The sequence below is a fragment of the Sceloporus occidentalis genome, unplaced genomic scaffold (genome assembly GCF_023333645.1).
Source record: "Sceloporus occidentalis isolate IW3139 unplaced genomic scaffold, rSceOcc1.0.p SCAF_3, whole genome shotgun sequence".
Lineage (NCBI taxonomy): Eukaryota > Metazoa > Chordata > Lepidosauria > Squamata > Phrynosomatidae > Sceloporus > Sceloporus occidentalis.
The window spans coordinates 171,592,829-171,619,458 of NW_028316983.1; the positions used below are offsets into that span (position 1 = coordinate 171,592,829).

Sequence of the window (26,630 nt, forward strand, 5' to 3'; positions counted from 1 at the left end):
TGCACATTTGTCATGTGACAATATAAACATGCTCTGAAAGCCATGTCTGGAAGATGTACATTTGATACATGGATAATATGTATTTTTTTTTTGTTTTATGCAGCAAAATAATTTCCTTTCCAATATGCATAGAGCCATCTTTCATAGAACAAATAGAATTAATAGCCTGTTGAATCTTAATAATCAATCTGATCATTTAAGAATCACAGACATATAAAACTGGCCATAAAAATACTGGTCTTAATTCTAATCATCATATGAACCTTTACATAATTTAAGCATAAGGCAGAAGCTTACTGTCCATGAGAAATGCATTTAATTTTATCCTCTTAGTTCCTATTTTCTAAATCTATCTGCAAGTCATAAATGTAATTCTTTCCTCAGTAAGTGCAGAGAATAAACAAGTGAATATGAAAGCAGGGACACAAAGGGCCAGCCCCAGTAGGGCAGAATTTGAACTTGAGACATTTTTAATATCCAACACAAATCTCTTTGTAATACAAAAGCTACAAATCAAGGAAGATATTAGGTACACCTACAACATTTCATGAAACAGGAGTTTTTAATGTGCAGACGTCCAACAGTCAGACTATTCATCCAGGGAGTGTTGGGGGGGGGGGGGGAGGAGAGAATGAAACCATTGCCCCTGGCATCTATGTACCACTCTTTCCCTTAGTATCAGTAAATACATAGCTGCTGGATGTTTAAATAATTTATTCTTTACAAACATATAATATGTTTATCGGGGGAAGGTCTTTCCAAGTGGCCAACAACATATATTTTGAAATAGCTAAATAAAATAAAATCAATTTCTTAAAAGCAGAAAGGCCAAACACAACATTAATGACCAAGATGCATCAAAAGATCCTACCCACTTCAGTGTGTGAAAGAGTATCAGACTTGAAGCCAAGTGAGACTCCCTTGGAAGGAGTTTCTGAGATGGGACACAACCACAGAAAAGTCCCTCTCGTAGGTCTTTGCCTGCCCACCTTCTGGTGTCCTCTAAAAAGCCTCCCCCCCCCCCAAAAAAAAAATACTGGGCAGATTCATTTGGAAAAATATTGGCATGCTGTTTATATGCATGTGCTGTTTTTTGTTTTCTTATTAATTTTTTAAAATTAAAACCTTCTCTTCTTTCACTTCTAGCATATGACTAACATGCAGAATTCTGCTGGTGTAGTTTCCTCTGGCATTTGGAGGTAAGAACTTCATTAGCTCAACTGACTGTCATGAAGCAGTACAGGCTGCCTATCTGCAAGTACTCTTTCTGTCCTCATATGCTAGATAAAGTTTAATTTCTTTTCTTGTTCCTTATCACACATCTGAGAAGAGTTCTGAATACTCCAACCATCAAAAGGAGCCCAGCAGCCCCTTCCCATGATGGCTGGAGGGTGTCAAAGTGAAATAGCAGCAGTTCTGAGGTTAAAAGAAGGAGATAGAAAAGGTCTTATGGCAACGGCTAAGAAATTATACCTATGTGAGTGACTGGTTTAATCACACCCAAACATGAGTTACACCAGTGCTACTCAAAGTGTAGGAATAAAATTTTGGAGGGCAATCTGGAAATAATGGAGGGTTATCAACAAATTGCTTAAAACCACATCTGTTTCAGTCAGATTCTTCTAAAATTCCTACTTCACATAATGCAAAATTGGTTTGATGCTGGATGCAGTACAAACAAAGAAACAAATAAATAAAATTAACTAAACTCATTAGTGGTAATAAAATTCTGAAAATTCATATAAGAGCCTAATTTAAAAACAATATCAATATATTGACTTGTTGAAGAAGAGAAAACTGCTTTTCTAAGTGCAGTGAATGGATTTGGGCTTGGCCATGAGATATAAGGGCAAAGTAAAATTCTGGAATACAGTTCACTCAAGCTGAAAGGTCTCTAAGCTGCAGCTAGAATCTCAAATCTCAGTTTCCACTTGGCAACAATTTTGAGAGTATTTTTCATGGTTCTGAGCAACCTCTGGCAGGATCAATCAGTGCAAGTCTCCTTGACTAGCCCCATGTCATCTCAAGAAATTGACTGCCTACTCAAGAATCTGATAACAGCTAAAGCTCGAGGGGAATATTTCCACCTGAATAATTTCAATGTAATTCTACCTGGTGGGCCCCTATCCTGGCTAAGTTGTTTTTGTATATCAGTCAGACATGAATTTGCCCTATTGGATGCTGCTTCAGGATTACTGTTCCTTTCTTTAAAAAGGGTTAGAGATCTGACCCTAAAAACTGTACCAATAGGACGAAGGGCTTTATCACACACAACTTTTAAGCCACGATTCCAATGGGAAGGAAGTGGCATCGGCGATGCTGCTCACATGATGCCACTTCCCTCCCGTAGCTTCCCAGTCACTGACCTGTGTCTTTTCATTCACGGGGGAAATGCTTGACTAAAATGCCAATCGTGCACTGCAGTGGGTGCAGAAAACCATTCTCACCGCAGTAGTGCATCTGGCAGTCATGTAGTCTCACTGTCTCCTCCTCCCCCCTTTCCCTCCTCCCCTTCCCTTTAAAAATGTTTTCCCCAAGTTTTTTCCATGTTTTTTTCAGAGTTCCGGAGCCCCAAAATTTCAAAAATTGAGTGGATCAGGGCTAGGGAGCTCTGAAATAGTGTGAAAAAAGTTGGAAAAATTGAAAACCCCCAAAGGCATGCCAGGCAAGGCATATGACAGGGAGGGAGGGGTTAAAGGAGAGGACAGGAACTGAGCTTGATGCTGGCAGCAGCCCCAGTCACACTAAAGGAAGAAAGGTGGTGGCTGCTCCTATACTGGTATTTTACCGTTTATTTTTAGGTTTCAGGACTACAGCATGAAAGGGGCTTTAGACCATAGTGCCAAAAGTACATGGCAGGTATCTAGTGAATAAGCTCTAAACCTGGGCAAAGGAAAATCCTAACAGAAGAGCAGTCTGGAATTCAGCATGGTAGGAGTAGAATTGACCAATGTTTTGTGCTTATCCATCTAATTCATAAAGGCCTGATGAAACTAAAAGAATTCCTCTATGTGGCGGATTCCCCACATAAGGGAAGGGCGCACTGTACAGCCATCAAATCTCTTCCGGCAGGTCATTCCACAATCTAGGGATGGCTGAAGAAAAAGTCCTCTGGCTGACTGTTCCCAACCTAGTCCTGGCTAACTGGAGTAAATGTTCACCAGAGGACCTAAGCATATGAGGGAGATGATATGGGAGGAGGCAATTCTGTAGGTGACCTGCACCCAAACAAAATGAACTGGGCAAGATCATAAAGTGTAACATTTTAACTCTGAACATTAAAGTAAAGATCTTCATAGCCATCATATTCCCCATCACCATGTATAGATGTGAGAGCTTGACAGTGAAGAAAGTCAACAGGAAAAAAAAACTTGTTTGAGATGTGATGCTGGAGAAGAGTGACGAGGATACAGTAGATGGCCAAGAAGTCAAAGAAATGGGTTCTAAAACAAATCAAGCTCAAAGGCTTGCTGGTAGCCAGGATGACTAAATGGAGGCTGTTGTATTTTGGCCACATCACAAGAAGGCATGAATCATTAGAAAAGACAATAATGCTAAGAAGGGTAGGGGGTAATAGGATGAGAGGCAGATCACATGCCAGATGGTTGGATTCAATCAGAGGCCCAAGACCTGAGCGTGCAGGACCTGAGCAGAGCAGTAGGGGACAGGGGTCTTGGAGAGGTCTCATCCACAGAGTTGGTGTGAGTCAGGGTCAACTCAAGGGCAGTTAACAACAACAACAGATTTAAAATGTGCTTGAAGCACAGAACTCTCCAAAAAGCTACAGAAACAATCTGATCTTAATTTTTCAGTAGCAGATGCTGAACAGATCAACTCACTGGAAGAGACTCAAATCCTTTCAGGCAAAACTCCAAAATGAACTCCTAGATAAAAACAGTCTATGCACTTTTAAAAATGGGATGTAGTACACAATCTCTTCATCTGGCAAACATTCCTTTGGTAATGCTTTTTGAAATACTTATGAAATACTCTATAAGAAGCTAAGATATGCCCCCATATGTATTCTATCTGTGGTACATCTGGCAAAACTGAAACATGTTTTTGCTAGGAAATGAACAACAATCCTAGTGACATATATACAGTTCTGAGGCACTGGATTGAGAGTTTGGTACTCATCATGAATGATCATTCTTGGATAACTGTATGAACAATCCACACTTAAGCCAGTCATCCAGAGAATGAGGAAGTCTCTCTGAACATCACATTTAAAGCCCAGAAGGAGAACTAAATAAGCTGAATAGCATGACCACAACCCTTCACAATACTGATGAAGTTGTTCCTTCTTCTGTTAGTTTACCACCTCAAACCTCAGAACATCAGTCATTGAACAAAAAACTACAAAGGAAGATTGGAAAGAGAAACAACAGAATTGGAATATACAGTCAGCCCTCCTTATCCATAGATTTTTTTATCCATGGATTCAAGCATCCACGGCTTGAAAACATTCCAAAAAATATAAATTCCAAAACCTTGATTTTGTCATTTGATATAAAGGACACCATTTTGTTATGCCATTATATTTAATGGGACTTCAGCATCCATGGAATTTGTTATTCACGGAGGATCCTGGAACCAAACCCCAGCGGATAACTGTATACCCACTGTATGCACAGATTCCAGTCCACTGACAGTGGCTTGAACAAACAATGGTTTCCTGGCAAACTACACACATTATAAGACTACAGTTGGGCCTCCACTTTCACAAGTTTAACATTTGTGGAACGTCTGGGAAGGGCATATGCTCCTCCTCCTCCTTCCTGGGCTTTAACCCCTTGGGGAAAGCCCAGAAGGGAGGGAGCAGCCGGGAAGGGCATGCACACAGCCTTCCCACCTTCCCCTGTGCTTTGGCGGGCTTCCCTCAGTTGACTAAAACACAGGGGAAGGCAAGAAGGGATGCATGTGCATGGGGGGGGGGGGGAAGGAGTGCACACATGCCCCTCCTACCTTCCCCCACCTATTTGTGTTTTTTTCACTTTCATGAGGGTCTTGTGCCCTTAACCCCGAAAATGTGGAGGGCAGACTGTGGTTAACAACCCAGCCTCATGAGGGCTCTCTCTTGGCTAGTTCATCACATCTCCATTTTGGATCCAAGCCAGCATCACACTACATTCCAACAACACCCTCACCAAACATATAGGTATCTATCCACCTTGGAATTAGGCAACATCCTTCCTCCATCTTTTGTCCCCTAGCAACCATAAGTATAACTGAGCTTTTCACCTCATCACCATACCCTCAAGTTGCATTCCTACTGCTATTCCCATTCACACCCTGCTTATAAAGGCCTTATAAAGGCACTTCCCTCCATTCATCTGAGGAAATAGATTTAAGCCTACAAAAGCTTATGTTACCAACTTCTTTCTTTCTCTGTTATTCTCAAAGATCTTCCCTTGGCATACAATCTGGGCTAACATGCTGTCTTTGAATTCTACAAACAGCATTTCTAAGAAACCTTTTTCAATATTCCAAATAAATAGCAGTCTTGCCTTCTTGTGAAAGAATCACAGATTTATTTTACTTGTCACTCAGAGCTTTATCTACTTTCACACATATATATTTACAAGTGCAAACACATGGATATACATCTTGTAAGCATATAAATAGTTTACCAGAAAAGAGATTATTTACTACAAACAAACCCACACAGAGAAGCATGTAATTCAAACAATGAGTCTGATCAAATATGGTGGTTGTTTAAACTTTCTCAGATAGAAACAGACAAGTAAATCACAGGTCATTTGTGGAAAAACAGCAACTGGAAGGATAAATGACATCTTCAGGTTATATTATTTTGAATTATTGACAATATCATTCTTCACAATAAAGCCAGTTAATACAGTAGAGACATAATCAATTATAAAAAATAATTCCCAATTTTCTACTGATGTTTTGCCTCTGATTCTAGAGTACTTCTCAAAGATGCTCAGACTTAGATGTAAGGAAATCCCCAGGGTAATGAAATTCTATAGCTGTTACCTGCGAGACAGGTATCTAGAAGAGATTTCTTAATGCCCTTTTTGTCCAGAATATTAATTCACATACTACTTCAGTGACTGGGATCAGTTCAGCAGATATTTGCCATTAGGATTTTGAAATTGTGATTTTAAAATGCTTAGACTCTCTTTCTGCAATTTCCTCCAGTTTTTAAAGTGATACTTACCAATTTCAGCATTATTATTTCCCTACAGTTATTAACATCACATTTATACTAATTCTCTTATTCATGCCTCTTTGCACAAAAAACATAATACAGAATTATGGTTCCAATAGGCATTTTTATTGTGCGTTGACTATCTTGACCTGTATCTCACAGCAGTGTGTGAGATCCAGCATGACATAATGGTTTGAGTGTTGGAATATGACTCTGGATATCAAGATTTGATTCCCCACTTGGTCATGGATACCCGCTCTGGTGGCCTTGGGTGAGTCATACACTTTCAGACGAGAAAACCCCATGATAGCTTTGCCTTAAGGTTGCCATAAGTCAGCAATGACTTGAAGGCACATGGCAACAACATCTCAGAACTAGGTATTAAATAATGTATTATCTTAATACATAAGTATATAAATTAGTTACTCAAGTGAAAATGTAACCCTTTGCAACTCGTTATTCCTCCGAAGAACTGAGATGGCAGAAACTGTACTGCTACACACCCAAGTTCACTACTATTAATAAACTACTTATTTATTCCAGATCCCATCACCTAGTCTCACTGTTCATTTCCATCAAACAGCCTAGACAGATTCTTGAAGCTAAAGTCAAGCTGCCTCATCTTTATTTTTACTATTAAAAAAAAACCATCCACAATTTTTTTTTGCTGGCACTAACGCAACATTCAAGGGCAAATGCATATTAAATCAGCAACTAAATCTTTAAAACAAAAAAGCATTTAAAAAACCCAATTAAGAAGCTATAAACAAAAAACAGTGGGCAAATAAGATTTCTTTTTTTTTTTAATTTTATTTTTTAGCCTACAGCACCCGGTATTCCCAGGCGGTCTCCCATCCAGGTACTAACCAGGCCCGACCCTGCTTAGCTTCCAAGATCAGACAAGATCGGGCGTGTTCAGGGTGGCATGGCCGTAGGCAAGATTTCTTGAACTCAAATCACAGAGTTGGAAGATACTCATATTTATACAGCCTGGAATCACATTGGCTTTTAAAGCTGCTGCATTACACCGCTGACATGTTCAGCTTGTGTTCTACTAAAACCCCTTGATTCTTTCACATGTATTGTTGTCAAGCAGTGTTACCCACCCATATCTGGGCATTTCATCATCATTATTTTTGCCTAAATTTAGTACCTTACATTTCTCCTTATAGAAATTACTTTTGTTAGTTTTGGCCCAGCTTTGTAATCTCTTAGATTCTTTTTGAATTCTGATCCTGTCCTCTGGGGTGTCATCAAACCTCATTTGATATCATCTGCAAATTTGATAAGCATGCCCTCTATTCCATCATCCAAGTCACTGATAAAGATGTTGAATAGCACTGGACCCAGGACACACCACTTATAGTCACTTATCTCCAGGACAAAGAGGGGGAATTTCTGAGCACCCTTTGGGTTTTGTCAGTCAACTAATTACAAACTACAAACAGTATCATTATCTAGCCCACATTTTACTAGCGTATTTGCAAGAATAACATGGGGGACTTTGTCAAAGCATTTACTGAAATCAAAATACATCTACAGCATTCCCTTCATCTACCAAGCTGGTAACTCCATCAAAAAACAAAAACAGAGCATTAGAGAGAGAGAGAGAGAGAGAGAGAGAGAGAGAGAGAGGTTAGATTAGTCTGGCATGTCTTGCTTTTGAGAAAGTCTAGGAAAAAAGGGAACAACAAGTGATCTATGTAACTGCTTAAGCACATCTATTTTACAAGCTATATGTATCTAAATCCACAATGATGAAGTATCTTGCAATTATTATATATGTTACAGGGTTTGTATGTACAACATTAAGATACAGTACATTCAGCTATGGTTAGGGCTTACTTTGTGGGATATTTAGGACAGTATATATTGTTAGAGGATATACCTTTAAGAGAACTGGATTCATTTTGCTATCACCTGCAGCCTATTGCTGGGCTAGAGTATATTATAACATACTATTCCTGTAAACTTTTACCAGCATTCTTCTTATCTGTTAAGCCAAGTTGTGAATGTCATTGGTAAGCTACAATGGTTTAATTCTTGGAATTCTGTTTTACAATTATACTTGATTGTGTATTGTGTCATTGATGGTATTTAATGTATTAATTATTGTTACCTTGTATATTTAGAAGAATGGAACACATTATTTACATTATTAATCCGGCAAAAAACCCTCTTTTATGCTGATGAAGACTTGTGGAGAATCGAAACGGCCACAGAGTACTCCGGAGGTAGCCGTCTGAATACACCGACGAAGGACCTTGCTACCAGTAAAAATTACAAGTTCCAACTTCAGGCTTATTTTGCTCCAAGTACCATTAATGTTTGTTCTCTAGATTTTGGACAATATTGTGATGTTGCAGCAGTAGAGTTTTATTCACTGCCAACACTAGAGACAGTGTTTATATGGACTTTTATCACCCTATTCTGCAGAAGGACAGTGTTGTTGATTGATGTCTTTTGATACTTCGTCATTGTGGATTTAGATACATATAGCTTGTAAAATAGATGTGCTTAAGCAATTACATAGATCACTTGTTGTTCCCTTTTTTCCTAGACTGTCATAGTGTAAGCTTGCTGCTTGTTGTTTGTGTTGTTTTTGAGAAACCCATACTGACTTTTATTTATTCATTTTTAGTATTTTATTTTTAGTATTTATACCCCGCTCTTTAGCCACAAAGGCTATCAGAGTGGCTTACTTTTTTAAAAAAATTGGACAGTTCCCTGCCCTCAGGCTTATAAACTAAAATTTTAGTTACCATGGCATTCCTTTCTAACTGCTTTCAGACTTTCTGCTCCATGATCTACTCTAGAATCTTTCCTGGTATTGATGCCAGGCAGGCTGGGCAGTAATTGTTTGGGTTCTCCTCCTCCTACCCCTTTTGGGGACAACATTTGCCTTCCTCCAGTCTGCTTGGACTTCTCCTGTTCTCCAGGAATTCTCAAATATTATTGTCAGTGGTTTTGAGATTACTTCTGCCAGTTCTTTTAACAGTGCGCTCACACCAACCTCAGGCTTGCTATCCATGGTTTGAGCTTCTATGGATGGCAAGCCCCGGCTTTTTCAATGGGCATGGGCACATGTGGTGGTGCACACAGGAGTGCGCACCCAGTGAAAAGAACAGGACTTAAGGTCCTACATTTTCTGCTCTCCATGGGGTGTGTGTGTTCTGGAATGGATCCCTTGCAGATAGCAAGGGCACACTGTACTCCTGAATTTAGTTCATCTGGCCCTGGAGACTTGAATTTATTTAGAATAGTCAAGTGTTCCTGTACTATCTCTTTATCTATTTATGGACTGTAAATTTTCAGGTGGGAGAATTTCCAAAGCCTTGGTCCCAATATCAAAAATAGCCTGCCTGGGTAATCCCACCACACTTCACTTGACAGGGAAACCCAGAGCAGAGCATGGGTGTTCATACAGGAGAAGGCAGTCCTTTAGATACCAAACACCTGAAGCATTTGTGATGATAAAGTTCAAGGACAGCATTTCTGGTACCAACTGGGAACCAACAAAACTCTGTTTTCAAGTTGGTGTTATATGTTTTATGGTGATTTGCTATAGCTCTCATACTGAAAAACCTTAATCATATCCCAGGTATTCAGAGATGTCTTTAAACAGTTTCTTGCTGATGCAGCAATGCTACCTTGGGACTATAGAGCTCCATTTACTTCACCCAATGGTATATTTCTATGGGCTAGATGTACTCTTGTTTTATTTGAAACACTACCCCAACACACTGGAAACTAGCTTCATTAATACAGCACCATGATGCACTGTTTGTATATCTTTGCAATCTCTAGTTCAAATGCATTTGTTTTCCAAGCAAGAGAGCCTTGTTTTTCTCCAGCTGTACCCTCAGCAAAGTCCCTGAACAATCTTAAGGTCAAACTGGAATTAACACTGGTAATAACAATTCTGCAGGTCAAATGCTGCCCCATTGTTCTCCAGATACATCTTTCCATTAGACCTGCACAATCTTTCTTAGTAGGACTACAGAGACATACAAAAAGTAATAATTTTACAAAACTGAACTACACATCTGGCTTCTCATAAGCAAAAACAGTACCACAGCTCAGTGGCCTTGGCTTTCAAAGGTTTGTTTTGTAAAGAAAAAGAATCTTCAGTTTAAGAAACTTTATATAGTGCAACTAGATCACATGCTGAGTTGGATTTCTCCCAAATGAGCTACTAAATGCACTGATGTTATCAAATACTATATACTTTACCAAGAAATCAAGCCAGCATGAAGGGATAGCTGATAAATAAGAAACTGAGATCACCTTGTGATTACTTAACACCATGGGCCACAAAGAAAAGACAAAATGGTGTATCAATTCAGATTTTATTATTCAGTCAGCTGCAGGTTCCAAAGCCTTAAAACAGTCTTGTATTTTTTCCATGTTACCAAGAGGATGGACAAACCTGTTAGTTTTGCTTCCCCTATATTAATGTTTTAAAACTCTCCAGATCCTTCTGTCAAATTTAGAAAGAAATCTCAACATTCTGATTTCACATCAAAAATAAACCAAATGAAATTCTCAACCCATTTCACTAGCCAAATTTAACACATAAAGCTATTTCTAGGAAAGGATCAGGTTGTATCTGACTACCATGGAGCTGGTAAAGATGAGGAGTGTGTCAGGAAAAAAAGAGAGGACAATCCTAATTCAGAATTACACGCATGTGTGAACTAAACACTCAAACTAAATACCCAGTTTTGCTTTTCCTCACATTTAAAAACAACAACAATTCTTTGCATCGAATTTAGGATGAAGCTCACTCATGTTGGAAACTTCTTATTACAAAAAATTCTGAGCCTATCAAAATTCTCACCTATTTTTTTTTTTATCATCAATAGCCTTCCTGTATCCTAGTTGTATCCTTCTGCCATTATTAAGCAGCCATCTACTGGCTAATTTAAAAGAGTTCTCTTAAAGAAGAATTCACAAAGTAGTTGTTTTACTTTGTTCCTTGTGGATACAACAACCTGGAGTGAATTCTTCTTCCTTTTATTGACACTTTCAGGTGCATTTCAGTTGAGTAGTCATTCCTACCCTGGCACCTGACAATGCATTAGGCTATAATTCCCACCACCTTCTGCCAGTGGCCATGCCGCTGTCTTAGAATGATGGGAGTTTTGGTCCAACACACTTCTAAACACTAAATTAGGCAAGAATGGAATATTAATTTCTACAGATAAATGAAGGAGGAGTTTTTCCTCACAGATACGAACAATGTCATAGCATTACAGTTGGCCCTCCATATCCATGGATTTTGTATCCACAGATTTAACCAGCCACTGCTTGAAAATTGTAACAAAAATATATAAAAAACCCAAAAGGCAAACCTTAACCATTTTATATAAGGAACATCATATTACTAAGCCACTGTATTTAATAGGGCAGGTTTTGGTATCCATAAAGGGTCCTGGGAATAAACCCCAGAGAATACCAAGAGACCACTGTTCTCTGGAGTCTTCTAGCACTCGCTCTCAACTGTGTGAACCTGACAGCTCACTATCTATTTAATTATTAAGCTAGCAATAGAAAATTCTATGTTATAGAAGAAATGTCATGAGATTAGATAAACTAGCCATTCTTTTTCCAGCCACACCACACCTTTGATGAGGTATGATTAAGATATTTCCAATAAATTATAGGATGAAAATTAATCCTTTCTGTGCTATGATTTGAATATGTTACCAACTGCTTTCATGCTTTAAATAGAATCTCTTTCCATTCACTTGGAAGAAACTAAGTCACGCATACTGTACTGTAAACACACAGGGGCTTAACTTTGTCTCCTGAGATGACTGGCATCCAACATTGCAAACCTATGAAAGTTTTTTCTATGTCTATATTCATAAGACTTCTATCCTGTTTTAATAAATAATGAAAGGTGAAATGAGGTAAGCTGTTGTTGTTTAAAGAACATAGAATGCCTTCTTTTACACCTGTCACGAACACTGTAGTAATCTATAGTTCTTGGTACAGAAAAACAATAATAGCAAAACAAATATGTATTTACACACATAGCTCTCTCTAGAATGTAACATTTCTAATTTCAGATGGGAGATAGGTTTAAATGCTACTTTTTTTAGAAGTAGTACATAACAACCCTAAACTCCCTGCGTAGAGAAAACTAGCACACCAGTGATAGCCATAGGTATGCTAGCTTTCCAAATATGGGCATTTTGGGGTGGGGATATATTGTTTCCCTAACTCTCTTCTATATGTAAGTGCTGCTCACATATTCTTTCCTTCTCTAAATTGAGTACAATATATAAAACACTAGTAAGCTATTCTTGTGCAAAAGATTGTTTTGTAGAAATATATTGTTAATATAATTATTAAAATCAATTAACAGTGACAAGAAAGCCAATACAGGTACACAATTATTCCTGAGACCAAGAGAATTAGTTTTTCTTTGATAAAATGAATAACCTGGATCTATTCCAATCTGGGTTCAGGTCTGGTTATGGGATAGAAAGAGTCTTGATGGATGACCTACCCCAAGAGTTGAACAGGAGAACCTTTCATCATATTTGATACCTTCTGCCACGATATTCCTCTGAATTGTTTGGCTGACATGGGACTTTAGGCATTTGCAGTGGTTCCAGTCTTTCTTGGCTGAAAATTTCCAGAGGATGGTGTTGGGGGATGTTGCTCAGCCTTTTGGTCATTAGCCTATAGGGTTCCACAGGGATCTATACTGTCCCCTATGATTTTTAACATCTACATGAAGCCACTGGAAGAGGCCATCTAGAATTTGTGTGTTGGTTGTCATCAGTAGTCTGATGATACCCAGCTCTATCTCATCTTTATAAGTACCAAGTACTTTATAAGTACTTTATATCAGTACCAAGGGTGCTCAATCATTGTGTAGGTGCCATAAAGGACTAGATACAGGTGAAAATCCATACAACACAGAAGTGCTGCTGGTCAGTAGGATTGGGATCACAGTCTGTTCTGGATGGGATTGCCCTCTCTCTGGAAGATCAGGTTTGTTGCCTGGGGGTCCTCTTGGACCCAGAACAGGTCCTAGAAAATTGGGTTGCTGAGGTAGCCAGGAGTGCCCTTGCACAGTTTCAACTGGTGAGCCAGCTATGCCCTTTCATGGGAAAGATAGGTCTGCCCACAGTGGATCAAGCTAATTGGAAGGTAACTAATATTAGACTACTGTAATGCATTCTGTTTGTGGCTGCCTTTGAAAAGTGTTCAGAGACAAAATGCAACAGCCAGACTGGTGTCAGGTATGTCAGGTATGTATTTTAGAAACCATATAACACAGGTTTCCAATTTGCTTCTAGACAGAATTCAAGGTGCTGGTGTTGATCTACAAAGCTCTACGTGACTTTGGGCCAGGATATTTGAAAAGCCACTTCCTCCCATATGAGATATTTGAGATCTTCAGAGGAGACCCTGTTATATGTCCCAGCACTTCCAGAAGTTGTTGATGGGTACATGTAACAGAACTTTCTCTGTAGCAGCTGTCCTGTAGATAAGACTGTGGGACTCCCAATCCAAGGAAGTTAGGCTGCCCCCATCTATTTTAAGGTTCAGGCGGGCAGCCAAAACAGTGTTGTTCCACATGACATTGTGTTTGAAAAGGCTGTTTTATGTGTTTTAAAACTGGATTCTAGTATTGTTGTTAGACTGCTTTTAAGAGTTTTTAAAGAGTATTTTAATGTGTGTTTTAAAATGTTTGTATTTTTGGATTGTTTTAATTCATGTTTACTTGTTCATTGCCTTGGGAGCCCTTGTGGGCTGGGAGGAGATATAGACAGATTTTATTTTTTATTTTTTTTTGAAACAGCAAGGCACATTTTGACAAGTGGTCCTGGCAGGTGGCAAGTAATATTTTGTAGGAGGTAAGTTGTGTGACAGTTCTGTCATAGCAGGAGTTAAAAACAGAATAAGGATAGTCACACCAAAAGAACCAGGTGCTTACATGCATAAACACACGCACACACACACAGAGAAGGAAGGAAGGAAGGAATGTACAGCATATTCAACTGCTTAACCTATTCTAGTTCAAAAGTTGTATTTTCTTGTGTCACAGGATTTATACTTTCCTCTGGATGCTTATAAATATATATATATTTTAGGAAAACCACCACTTTTCATTAAAAGATAGTATGGAACATTTTAACATTAGCTGCCTGGCCTTTGCAGTTTGTACCACCTATGTCACTGCTTGTCTAGAACCAGTAAGTCAGCATCTTATACCTTTTAAAAACTGTCACTTATCTACTGGAAACGAGTTCATTTTCTGCAACAAAATGAATGATCTGTGTAAATACTGATTTCTACTTGTCACATTATCTTGTTGACTTGGTCTGCATTTATATGCTGCCTCCTCTCAGGAGATTTGATTTAGATTGCTATGGCTGAACCAAGGAAGACAGAAATGCAGTAAGCAGTGTATGGACAAATGAAAGAAACAAATAAGCTCTGGTAATGAGGCTCTTACTAGTTTGCTATAGTCTCTGCATTTAAGTTAACCATAGTTTAATGCCTGGTACTTCCAAAAACTACTGATAAGAATATTGTCAGCAATCTGGAATTTCTTGAAAACAGAGATTAAATTCACATTTTCAAAGCTATTAGTATACAAAAATAATCTACTATGGGCCATCATGCTCTGCGTCCTCTCAGAAGAACAATGTGTAAGCTTAAAAGGGGGCAGTGGGAGTTAATCAGTAGAAACCAAACAATGTATTCTTACCAGAAGAAGTTTTATGTTTTAATTTCATTTTAGAGTTTGATCTGATACTTATGGCTTTATTAACTATTTCTGAATTGCACTTGGCTGAAAGATATTTGTAATTTCATATTTAACTGCATGGAAAAAAGCATGAAGGATTTGCCTGCAGCTGATGAGCAACAACAAATGGCTGCCCTTTGCCAACCTAGCACTTCATTTGGGCTTGGCAGAAACTAAAATTCCAGTTCAAAGAAAGTGCCACAGATGGTTTCTGATACTTAGAATATCACTGTGGGGCTCTTTGTTCTCCAGAACGTTATTATGATTTCTTAAAAAGAGATGTGGGCACACAGATCAGTTTTAATCAAAATAAGATCTAGAATCCACCAAATAACTCATTTTTTAATCATTAGTCTTTTGTTTCTCTCTCTATGTCACTATAAGAAAATAATGGGAATTTCATGTAAATTTACATCAAGCTGAATGCCAATTACACCATCTGTGTACAGATGACTGCACTATTCCATGATTATTCTTTCTGGACACCCTGCAGGAACAGCTAGAAGAGAGGAAATATCCACAGGTGCCATAGATCCAATAATGTCAATATCTCACAATACTGGGAAAAGTCCTGAATCTGTCCTATAGAAGTCCTGGGGTCTGAGCAGATGGAGGGGAAAACTGGCTTATCCATGGGATTTCACAATTTGCTGGGAGAACGGGCGGACCACACTGCCAGCTCCCACAATGGGCCGACAACTGACATGCAGTCCACACTACCCTCCACCCTCTGCAAGCACAGACCCACCAAAATGGAGCATTCATGGCTACAAGCCTTGTCATACCATTATTAATTATTCTATTCTGCTGCAAATGCATGCACACAAACACACAGACACACTGCCAGCAACTGCCGATCACCTACTTCATCCTGCTTAACCACCAGCCTATTGGATTTTAGGTGCAACCAGCTGGCCGATCGCACTATTGATTGACTGCCCATACAGTGCATAGGTCCATCTAGTGATACATTGGCACAATCATGGAAGTGGGTTTCTTTTCTTCCAGTGTTAAGCCCCGGAGTGCAGTATGGGACCATTTTCCTCCTGTTTCAGTCACGTGTGTCATCTGGATAGGTAGGGTTCGAAATGGGACCATTGCTTTTAGCCCATGTGGCCAGCCCCAAAGAATGAATCAATGTAAAGCTTCAATCAGACTTTCACCAATACCCTGTTTAGGAAAGCTACCATTGCTATTCTCAAAGGTTCCATGGATAAAGTACAGATAAGCAACTAAAGATGCTAACTGGTCCCAGCCAACTCTGTTTTTAGCTTATTTCAAAAATGTTTAGAGGCAGTGTGCTAAGCCAGAAGTCTTCATATAATTTTGTTGTTATTTCTTACCTATGGATTGAAGTGGGAAATGTCAGGTTCAAATACAGCAAGAAATAGACACATAACATGGTTATAAACATGACTACCAATTAAAAATATATAATCAGTTAAAAGAACATAGCATAAGTTTAAAAACCATACATATTAAAAGAAAATGAAGTCATAATTTAAAAACCATATGGATACACTGCCAGAAGAGACTGGACTTTAATGCTGTTTGAAATTCAAACCGTGTATCCAGATGTTGAGTCTCTTCCAGAAGGTCATTCCACAGTTTCAGGGCTGATGAAGAAAAGTCTTCTAGTTAATAGTTGCCAACACAGTCCTGGATGACTGGAGGAAATGTCTTCCAGAAGATATGAGTGTTTGGGGCAGATTACCCATGGTATGACAATTCTATATTCTATATTCCTTTCCAGATCTGTTTCTACAACATATTTCCCTAAGGATCATAAACCAAGCACTTCAAGCTGTGTTTTCCTTTCATCTTTCTCTTTACATCCTTTTATTCCCCACCCCACCCCCCCACCCCCCGATCATTTATATGTAGAGGCACAAAACAATTTGTCCTTTGCTTGTGAGATTTGATCATTCTCGTTAAAAGCTATTCAAAAGACCTAACTTCCTCTATCAATTTGCAACCTGCATGAACCAAGAAACAACTTTTGGAATACCACAATTTTCTTGCAGCTAATGATAAGGCCACCTATAGCTTCAAGCCAGATTTCATCCTAGGTGAACGTAGCCTTCATTGTTGGTGTACCTTTAGGACATGTTTTTTTAAAAATATAACTTCTCTTCAAATCTTAGCACAGGGGTCCCACTGAAATGTACAACGATTGAGTTTTAGGTCCAAGAGGTATATTTATTGTTTAGGTAAACAACATGAAAATAGTCTTCAACAGAAAATTTTAAAAATTAACATGCATAATTACATAATATACTTTATTTATATTTTAGTATACATTTTATTGACAGTTTATATCAAATATGTATGCTCTGAGATTTAAGTAAGCATGCTACATCAAATCCTAGATAAATACAATGCTTATTAAAAGTATTTAACTTACTTATTGGCATAATAAACCTTAGGGGTTTTGAATAATTTATAGCCATGAGATTGGTAAATAATTTATTCTTCCAGAAAACTCTTATTCAAATATAAAAGTCCATGCCATTGTGAATTCATGCAAAAAACTGTGGAGATGTTGACTGCAGTAAATGAAAAAAACAACAACCACAAAACAAGTAAGTTAACATCTTGCTTTTGCTGACCCAGCATGCAAGCTTCAGAAAGGCACTAAACACTTTATCAGAAAGAATGGAAATAGCTCTATGTAATTTGCATTTCTACTTTTGATCCTCAAGGATGTTACCATGATGTTACATATTGCAAGAGTTACTGAGGAACTGGCTGAGGAAGGTTCAATACTCCCCCTCCCTTTTTTTGTCACCTTGTAGTCAAAGCACCTAAAGCAGATACTACCCAAGCATTTGTTAACAGCTTATCAAATAACATTTTCCTGTTACAACATTCTCCGTCTATAGCTAAGTCTAGTGTTATGTTCCTATAAGTTAAATATTTTGCTTCTTACCTAGTCCTTCCCCCTCTTTTCTTGCTGTATCATTCCAGAAAATTTTCCTTTTCTTTCAGGCATTTAGTCTGATCAGGTGATAGTTGGACTTAAAAATGAATCTGAAACAGAACAAGACCAATACTGGTCTTGCTAGATTGTTGCTTTATATATCTTCTTGTAGTTTATGTTTATATTGTTAATGTTTATATTGTATGCCAGTATATTTTGATTTGTTGTGAGTTTCTGAGAGAGTTCTTTGCACTTGATATCGGAATTTTTTAAAGTGAACAAACAAATAACCCACAACCTGTGTCTGGAATTATAAATCCCACACACAGCTTGCCTAGAGATCAGGGTAACTGTGGCAATTTTATTTCTTCTTGCTGTTGTTTAAAGCAAACCTATCATGGGGTTTTCTGCGGCTGAGAATGTGTGACTCATTCTGTGTCACCCAGTGGGCTCCCATGGCTGCATGGGGAATTGAACCCTGGTCTCCAGGGTCATAGTCCAATGCTCAAACCACAACACCACATGTGTCTTAGGCATCCAAAAAGCAAATGCTCCCTTCCTTAGCTCCTGTCGTATTGCTCAGATACTCTGGTATAGGATGGCATGGGTCCTTCATGGGTAGTGACAAAGCCTCTAACATCTCTTCTGCCAGGAACCTACCTCTAATTCATATCTTTAAAGACTAGTTGTCTTTTCTCCTTTACAAAACTGGGATCAAAAAGATAACATTTTGCACCTGCTATAAATCTCACACACCTTCAGTATGGCACATGGATTGTTTTACAGTAATCTCACCAGACTATGACCAACACATGAATGATCAGGGCCAGAAAAAAGGGAACAGTTAGCAACAAAATTGCACAAAAGCACACCAGTCCATAGCAGCTATTGGATTAAACAGAAGAACAGCTAAGTCCAAGGAGATGATCACATGCTCTCACAACAGATGTAGGATGTAATTTTATGAAAGCAGATCTTATAGCATTTCCCCATTGCCAGGAAGTACGTAGCCCATTTGCAAGCGGGGCTTCTCTAGGCTCCTCCCACATCTTCTCAAGAATGGGATTTTACCATTCTTGAAAAGATGTGACAAAGGCCTAGCTTGCAAAAGGGCTGCGTACTCCGCAGATAAGGGGGAATGCGATAAGATCCACCTTCTTAAAGTTACACCACATGTCTATCGTGGGAGCAAAGCCAATGCAATAAACTCCCAAGAGATCTCCAAAAACATGGATCTAATATATCAAGGAACATGGATTCCCATCAAAAAGCTTTCAACTTAGGCTCACATCAGCTGTTCTACTGACCCAAAGCGCCCTATCTTGCCAGGATCAAATTTCATCTTATAAGCATATCCAGTCCAACAATGAATTCAAGAATGTGTGTGTAGGCTCTAGCAAGTAGAAAGGGTTTAGGAGCTATAATCCATCTCAACCTTTCTACTGTTCCAGAGGTCCACCATGATTTCAGCATAATACGAAATCATAGCAAAAGAATAGTCTAGGTGCACCTACACTATCTGCTCATTTTGGGGCCAGTCTGGAGCACAATCTTTTGGATAGCTCCACATCAACCAGGATGGTGGCCACAAGTACTAGGCTGAATTTTAGTGTGATGCCACATCACTGTGCACATCGGTGTGATGCCATATCATTGTGCATATCTGCCCCACTGGCCCACCCACCTCGGTGACACTGTTGCAGCCTTTCTGACCAAGGCTTTGTAGTAGTCATATGTCATGAGGACTAACGCATCAACTTTGGCGTGAGTATGATCTTTTTCACCAGTGTAGACAAACCCTTCCCCACAGAAATCAGGACTCAGTTTAGATTGAACAGTCTTTCCAAACTAACTGAACCATCTGGAACTGAGCAGTGGTAAAACAATGCTCTGGATTCTATAGCCTCATCCTACTACTAATCAGTTATGGCTAGCTTCAGCATGTCGTTATTTCCAGTCTTATAAATAATTTTTCAAGTATGCACCTTATTTCACTAACAAGAAAGTAAATGCACCAAATTTTAATATTTACATTTATAACACAGGTAAGTAAACTTCAAATCTCTAAATGTGGCTCAACTGCAACTTTCAGAATTTGCCTATGTTGGCTAAAACAGGTGAGAGCTGTAATTCAACAACACTTATAGTTACACCTTGCCCATCCCTGATGTATACCTATTGGGAGATCATTTATATTTCTTCGTGTAATTCAAATATATCGATAGACATAGATCTTTCTATGTCTTTCTTATAAAAGTGATTGTGCTTGACATACTTGTTAAACAGGAAGAAAAATTAAGTTAGCTGAAAGCCTTGGCAACTATAAAAGAAAGCATATTAGGTGTCAAAATTAAAAGCTAAATAGACTTTCATGTAGCCTCCAAGGATGGTCTTCCTGCTTCCCAAGAGTTAATCTTTTTTAAAAAAATCAATAATACATTAAAGGCATTTTGTGCATAGGGACTAAGCATTCTTGACCAAAAGCCAGGTTTTCAGAGTAACAGGGAAAGAAACCTACAGCCAGAAAATTAAGGCTGCAATCCTGCAAGGCTACACATAATTAATTCACTTTAAACACAGCAGGCTTTATTTCTAAGTGAATATACATAGGTTTGCCCACTCATTTTGAAAAACAAAAATGTTCTAAAAGTACATCCATACTGGTACTTAATCTGGGGCTAGTACAGAGCATTATGCTCTGGATTAGCCCCGGACTGACTACAATGGCTACCATATCCATTGGACCGAATCTGGTGCTGTACTGCATCATTGTGCGCATGGGCTAGGCAGGCCGACATTACATAGGTCCTGCTGGCCTGTTCCCTTGTCCCTGGGTGCTGCTACCACAGTCTCACCAGCCAAGCAGCTCTCTGCGAGAGCCTGGCTGGCAACATTGCTTCTGCTGAGGTCAGAATGGGGTGTCCGTGTAATCAACAAGGAGAGTGGCAGCGGTGGCTCCAAAGTGGATCTATCCTCTTTCTTGTTCAGTGCACAGCAAGGGAGATGGCATCATGTTTGCTATCTGGACAACTGGATTGGACAGAATAAGACCCAATCCAGCTGTCCAGATAGCCAAGAAAGTTGGAGGCGTTTCAGAGTATACTGCAGGTCTCTTAAACAAGATTAATGTCTTAAAACATTAACAATTTTGCTGTGGATGTGGCCATATCTCATCTAGACAGATAGCACTGGGATCAGAGTGAAGCTAGTGTATATCCTTAGTGTAGACAAGCCATAAGAAGAAACCTAAATCTGTCTTTAGATTTTTCTTCTTGTGAGCATTATTAAAAGTTACCATCCACAATGACCATTGCCAGTTTAGTCTACCATCTAAACTTATGCAATCATGAGTGTGTGCATACGTGTGTGTACGCCTTCATATTGCCTGTCATGTTTGAATTTCATAATGTTTCCATAGGCAAGGAATACTCAGAGGTGGCTTTGTCATTTTCTTCCTTTGAAATACAGCCTTCAGCATGTAGTATTCTTTGTAGTCTCCCATCCAAGTACTAACCAGAGCTGACCCTGCTTATTTTGCAAGATCAGATGGAATCTAGTGCCTTTAGGGCATTTAGGCAATAGGAGCAATCATGAAACCTATTAAAATCAATTAGACTTACTCCTAGATGAATATATATAGGGTGAGTCTCCCTTATCTGAATTGCTTGGGACCAGAAATATTTTAGAGTTCAGATTTTTTTTGGATGTTGGAATACCTGTATTTGCATAAAATACCATAATGTGATATTTTGCAGCTGGGACTGAAGTCTAAACACAAATTTCATCTATATTTCATATACATGTTATACACATACCTTGAAGGTAATTTTATACACTATTTTTAATAATTTTGTGCATGAAACAAAGTTTGTGTACACTGAACCATCAGAAAGCAAAAGTGTCATTATCTCAGCCATCCATGAAAAAAGTTTTGGTTTTTGAAATATTTCAGATTTCAGAATTCGGGATAAGTATATATCCCAGGATTCCATAGGATAGAGTTACAGCAGTAGTTTTCAAATGGTGGAGCAAGACCCACAGGGGTGGTGTCAGAGTTGCTCTGGATAGGGGTGAGATTTGGAGGCTTTGAGTCCTCCTCTTCCTCCTAAGCTTTTGTATGTGTAAAATTGGCACATGCACTGAGTTAAATGTTGAATTTACTTAAATAAAATTGTTCTAATTTGAACAGCATTTTTTCCTTATATTAATGTACATGGATATGTGGATAAATAAACAAAATATTTTTACTGATATACTATGTTTTGGCAGGTGGGGCACGAGGTCCACATGTGGATGTAAAGGGGGTTCCAAGGTTAAACGTTTGAGTATCACAGAGCTGCAGCACTTTAAGTGGTGTCAAATTATTACAGTGTAGAGGCACCTCCTGTTCTTTGACCAAGAGTATCTCTGTCTTGTCTGGGTTAATTTTCAATCTGTTAAAAAACCCTCATCCTGTCCATTAACTGATAACAGTTATTGGTTTAGGACTGAAACAGCTTCCTTAAGAGTGTGGTGGAAAGGAGTAATAGAGTAGGGTGTCATCCACATACTGATGGCTATAGCATGTGCCTTCTAATGAAGCATAAATCTCTGAATGTGTACTTATGGTTATTGTATTAAACCATAATATGCTTCTACTAAAAATGATGAGTGTATATAATTTTCCCTGCCAGTGATTTAAACTGTGATTCAAACAATTGAAATTGAATTCTACAGAAAAGTAATTTAAATTGTGATTTTAAACCATGATTTAAACCAATCTGATTCAAATCAACCCTGGTTAAAGATATAGGAATACCTTCTTTTCTATGGGTAATGGCATGCTAATGGTACAGAATGACACACTGATGCTTCACCAATGAATGGTAATGGCAGAGAATATTAAGAAAGCTAGAAATCTCTTTCTAGATCATAGACTCATAAACTTATAGAGTTGGAAGAGACTACAAGGGCCAGTCCAATCCCCTGCCATGCAGGAACACAAACTCAAAGTACTCTCGACAGATGGCCATCCAGCCCCTGTTTAAACACCTCCAAAGAAGGAGATTCCACCATGCTCTGAGGGAGTGTATTTCACTGTCAAACAACTCTTACTGTCACAAAGTTCCTCCTAATGTTGAGGTGGGAATCTCTTTTCCTGTTGCTTGCATCTATTGCATCCAGGTCCTATTCTCTAGAGCAGCAGAAAATGAGCTTGCTCCATCCTCAGTATGACACCCCTTCAAATACTTAAAGAGGGTTATCATATCACTTCTTAATCTTCTCTTCTCCAGGCTAAACATCCCCAGCTCCCTAAATCTCTCCTCATAAGGCATGGTTTCCAGATCCTTCCCTATTTTGGTCATTCTCCTCTGGACATATTCCAGGTTGTCAACATCCTTTTTGAATTGTGGTACCCAGAACTGGATGCAATATTCCAGGTGAGGCCTGACTAAAGCAGAATAGACTGGCACTATTACTTCCCTCAGTCCTGGTCCCAAACACACTACACACTACAGAAATAACCCAGTTTGAGACCGCTTTAACTGCCATGGCTCTGTGCTAGGGAATCCTGGGAATTGTAATAATAATAATAATTATTATTATTATTATTATTTGTATACTGCCCTATGGGAAACCAATCCGGGCGGTTGACAACAGTAAAATATAAAATACAACAATTAAAAACACTTTATCCCTCCCCCCTTAAGACAGTATTAAACAGTAACATATTAAAAACACAATATCAAAGCATAAAAACAACAATTAAAAACTAAAACCCCTGATGTCCCTCTGTTGATCCTCAGCCATCACTAAGATGGGGCCACGGGAGGAATGAGGGAATCAGGGAACCTGGGCCGGGATGGTTAATCTGGAAAGGCCTGCCGGAAGAGATCTGTCTGGACAGCTTTTTTAAAGCTGTCTAATGATGTCAACTGACGGATCTCATCTGGCAGGTCGTTCCAGAGTTTGGGGGCGACAGCAGAGAATGCCCTCTGGGAGGTCGCTGCAAGCCTAGATTTTAGAGGCTGCAGTAAGTTCTTCCCAGAGGACCGGAGAGCGCGGGGAGGATTGTACGGGAGGAGGCGGTCCCTGAGATAGCTTGGACCCAAGCCATTTAGGGCTTTAAAGGTGATAACCAACACCTTGTACTGGGCCCGGAAGCTGATAGGCAGCCAGTGGAGGGACCTCAAAACCGGAGTAATGTGGTCCCTCCTAGATGTTCCTGACACAAGCCTGGCTGCCATGTTTTGAACCAGCTGTAATTTCCGGGTCAAGCACAGGGGTAGCCCCATGTAGAGCGCATTACAGAAGTCAAGGCGTGAGGTTACCAGCGCGTGCACAACCGTCTCGAGATCCCTTACTTCCAGAAAAGGGCGCAGCTGGTGTATCAGCCGAAGCTGATAACAGGCACTCCTGACCGTCGCATTTACCTGATTTGTCATCAGGAGCGACGAGTCAAGGAACACCCCCAGACTACAAACACAGTCACTGGAGGAGAGTGTGACCCCATCCAGGGCTGGAGGTTGCAACCCAATTCTTGGTTTCGGGGCCGCTACCATGAGCACCTCCGTCTTGTCTGGATTCAGTTTCAATCTGTTTTTCCTCATCCAGCCCATTACCGCCTGAAGACATTCATTGAGAGAAGAGATGCCATCAGAATTCGAGGCCGACGAACGAGATACGGAGAAATAGATTTGGGTGTCATCAGCGTACTGATAGTTTATTGTAGTTTATTGTGGCACCAGAGCTCTCTGATAGAGAAAGCTAAATGTCTCACAAACCTACAGATCGCAGAATTTCCTGCTACTGAGCCGAGGCAGTTAAAGTGGCCTCAAACTGGATTGTTTCTGCAGTGTGTTTTGGACCCTAGACACTATACTTCTATTGATGCAGCATAGAATTACATTGGCTTTTTTAGCTGTCATATCACATAGTTGACTTATGTTCAACTAGTTGTCTATTACTGATTTTCGAATATAATACTACCAGAATGTGGGGTATTACATATTCCAGTCACTGGGAAAAAGCAGAAGCACAATCTCAAATTTGACAGAGGAGAAGCAGGAAGAGCTAGGAGGTGGACGAAGCATCTTAGGGTACAGTTGCTCCCACTGAACCTGATTCCTCTACTATGCTCTGTTTATATTACATGGAGATCAGACAATTATTACAAACATGAATTTCCAGTAGCCTTTTCTTTTGAAACCACTAATTGTTTAAAAGTGGAAAGCGTGGAACAATAATATCTTATACTGTATTGCTTTCCTGTGCTCTTACAACAAAAACAAGGGGGAAATCCAACAACCAGTATATATGTAAAATGAGCTGCAAAGCAACTCCCACAGAGCTCAAACCAAAGCTCTGTTTTCACATTTCCATCCCCAAAACATCAGTGCTATTCAAAATAGGATGTGGCACAGCTGGGGCATTTATCTACAACCTTGCTATTGTTTTTAACAGTCCTGTACAACATATGACTTGCCAAATTAAGTTCAGCTCATAGCTTTTGCTATTACCCGCTCTGCAATATTTCAGTAAACCTACGCCATGCCATTTGTAAAGATCTAATAAATATGGTTGTACAAAAACACCAACAAGTTTGCTTTTTTTAAAATAACCTTTTGATTTTTAAATCAGTATCAGCAATCCAAATGTAATACACTACCAGAAAACTCTGTTTAGCTGTCCTTGTCAACAAGTGAAAGCTGAAAAGTAAACTGCAAAACTAATTACTAAAACATTTGTTGAATCCTGTCAGATCTGAGCACTGTAACTTTATTATATGTGGCTCTTAGATTCCTAGCATTTTAATTTTCTCAGCGCATCCAATTTTGATATAGAAGTTAAAAAACTGATGACTATTGAGATAGAAAAACTAGCTTTAGAGGATCTTATTAAAATACCCAAAGAAGCTTTGCTTATCTGTATGACTTGCCCATCTAGAGACTTTGATGACTCAGAAGATCACTGAAGTTATACAGATTTGGAATGGCAGCTTTTAGAAAACACACACATTATCTCCTCCTCTCACAGGGTCCCAAAGGAACATGCTGAAGTCCTGGTTGTGCTGAGCACAGCCAATACTTTTGGAATAAGCATTTTGTTCATGACAAAAAAAGCACTTCAGAAGAGAAGGAAGATAGTAGTTCAAGATTGGCTTTAATTTTGTGTGTGGTTGATGGCAGCCCACTGAACTGAGCGATAGTTGCAGCAGTAGCATGCTGTTTTGGCTTGTCAGCTAGTTGAGGTAAGCCCACAGGCAGCTTCTCAAGGACTTCTATATACATGAAGTAGAAATCTGATGTATTTTAGATGATTGGTTAAGAAATGTATTTGAGTCGTAGACAGTTCAGAAAGAATTTAAAGAAAAGGAGAATAATGACGGCATCAGACTCCACACTGCTGTACTGTATAACCCAGAGGTCTCACTGCATAAAAGAAAGAGACTGTCACAGGCTATATCCATGCACGGCACACAAAAAACATCTTAAGGAGATACCAGTTGTGCATCACTACCCTGGATTTTCCAGCCAAGAAATAGAAGCACTTTAATGCCTCCCAATTGTGTCATCAACACTGTGTGGTAAAAGGTATTAAAACTACAGGGAAGTTTGAAAATTCAGTAAAATGCAGTTTTTGCTATACCCCTCTGTAGAAAACTTAGAGATACATCTGAAAGTGTATTGTTCATGCCATAATGAACTTACCTTTTAAGGTGTCATGAAACACCACTGAGTTAACATGAACAGTCTTCCGTAACTAAAGACGATTTCATTTTGGAA

At 39.1% G+C, this 26,630-nt stretch overlaps 1 protein-coding gene and 1 non-coding gene across 4 annotated transcripts in view; both read right to left on the reverse strand.

Moving 5' to 3' along the window:
* The window catches only part of LOC149317121 (voltage-gated potassium channel regulatory subunit KCNG2-like), a 94,893-nt gene that overhangs the window by 46,720 nt on the left and 21,543 nt on the right, over positions 1-26,630 (reverse strand). The window lies entirely within an intron of this gene.
* LOC149317122 (5S ribosomal RNA) lies at positions 6,991-7,109 on the reverse strand. Its single transcript, XR_016280818.1, has one exon. It is a non-coding gene; the product is annotated as a 5S ribosomal RNA (ribosomal RNA).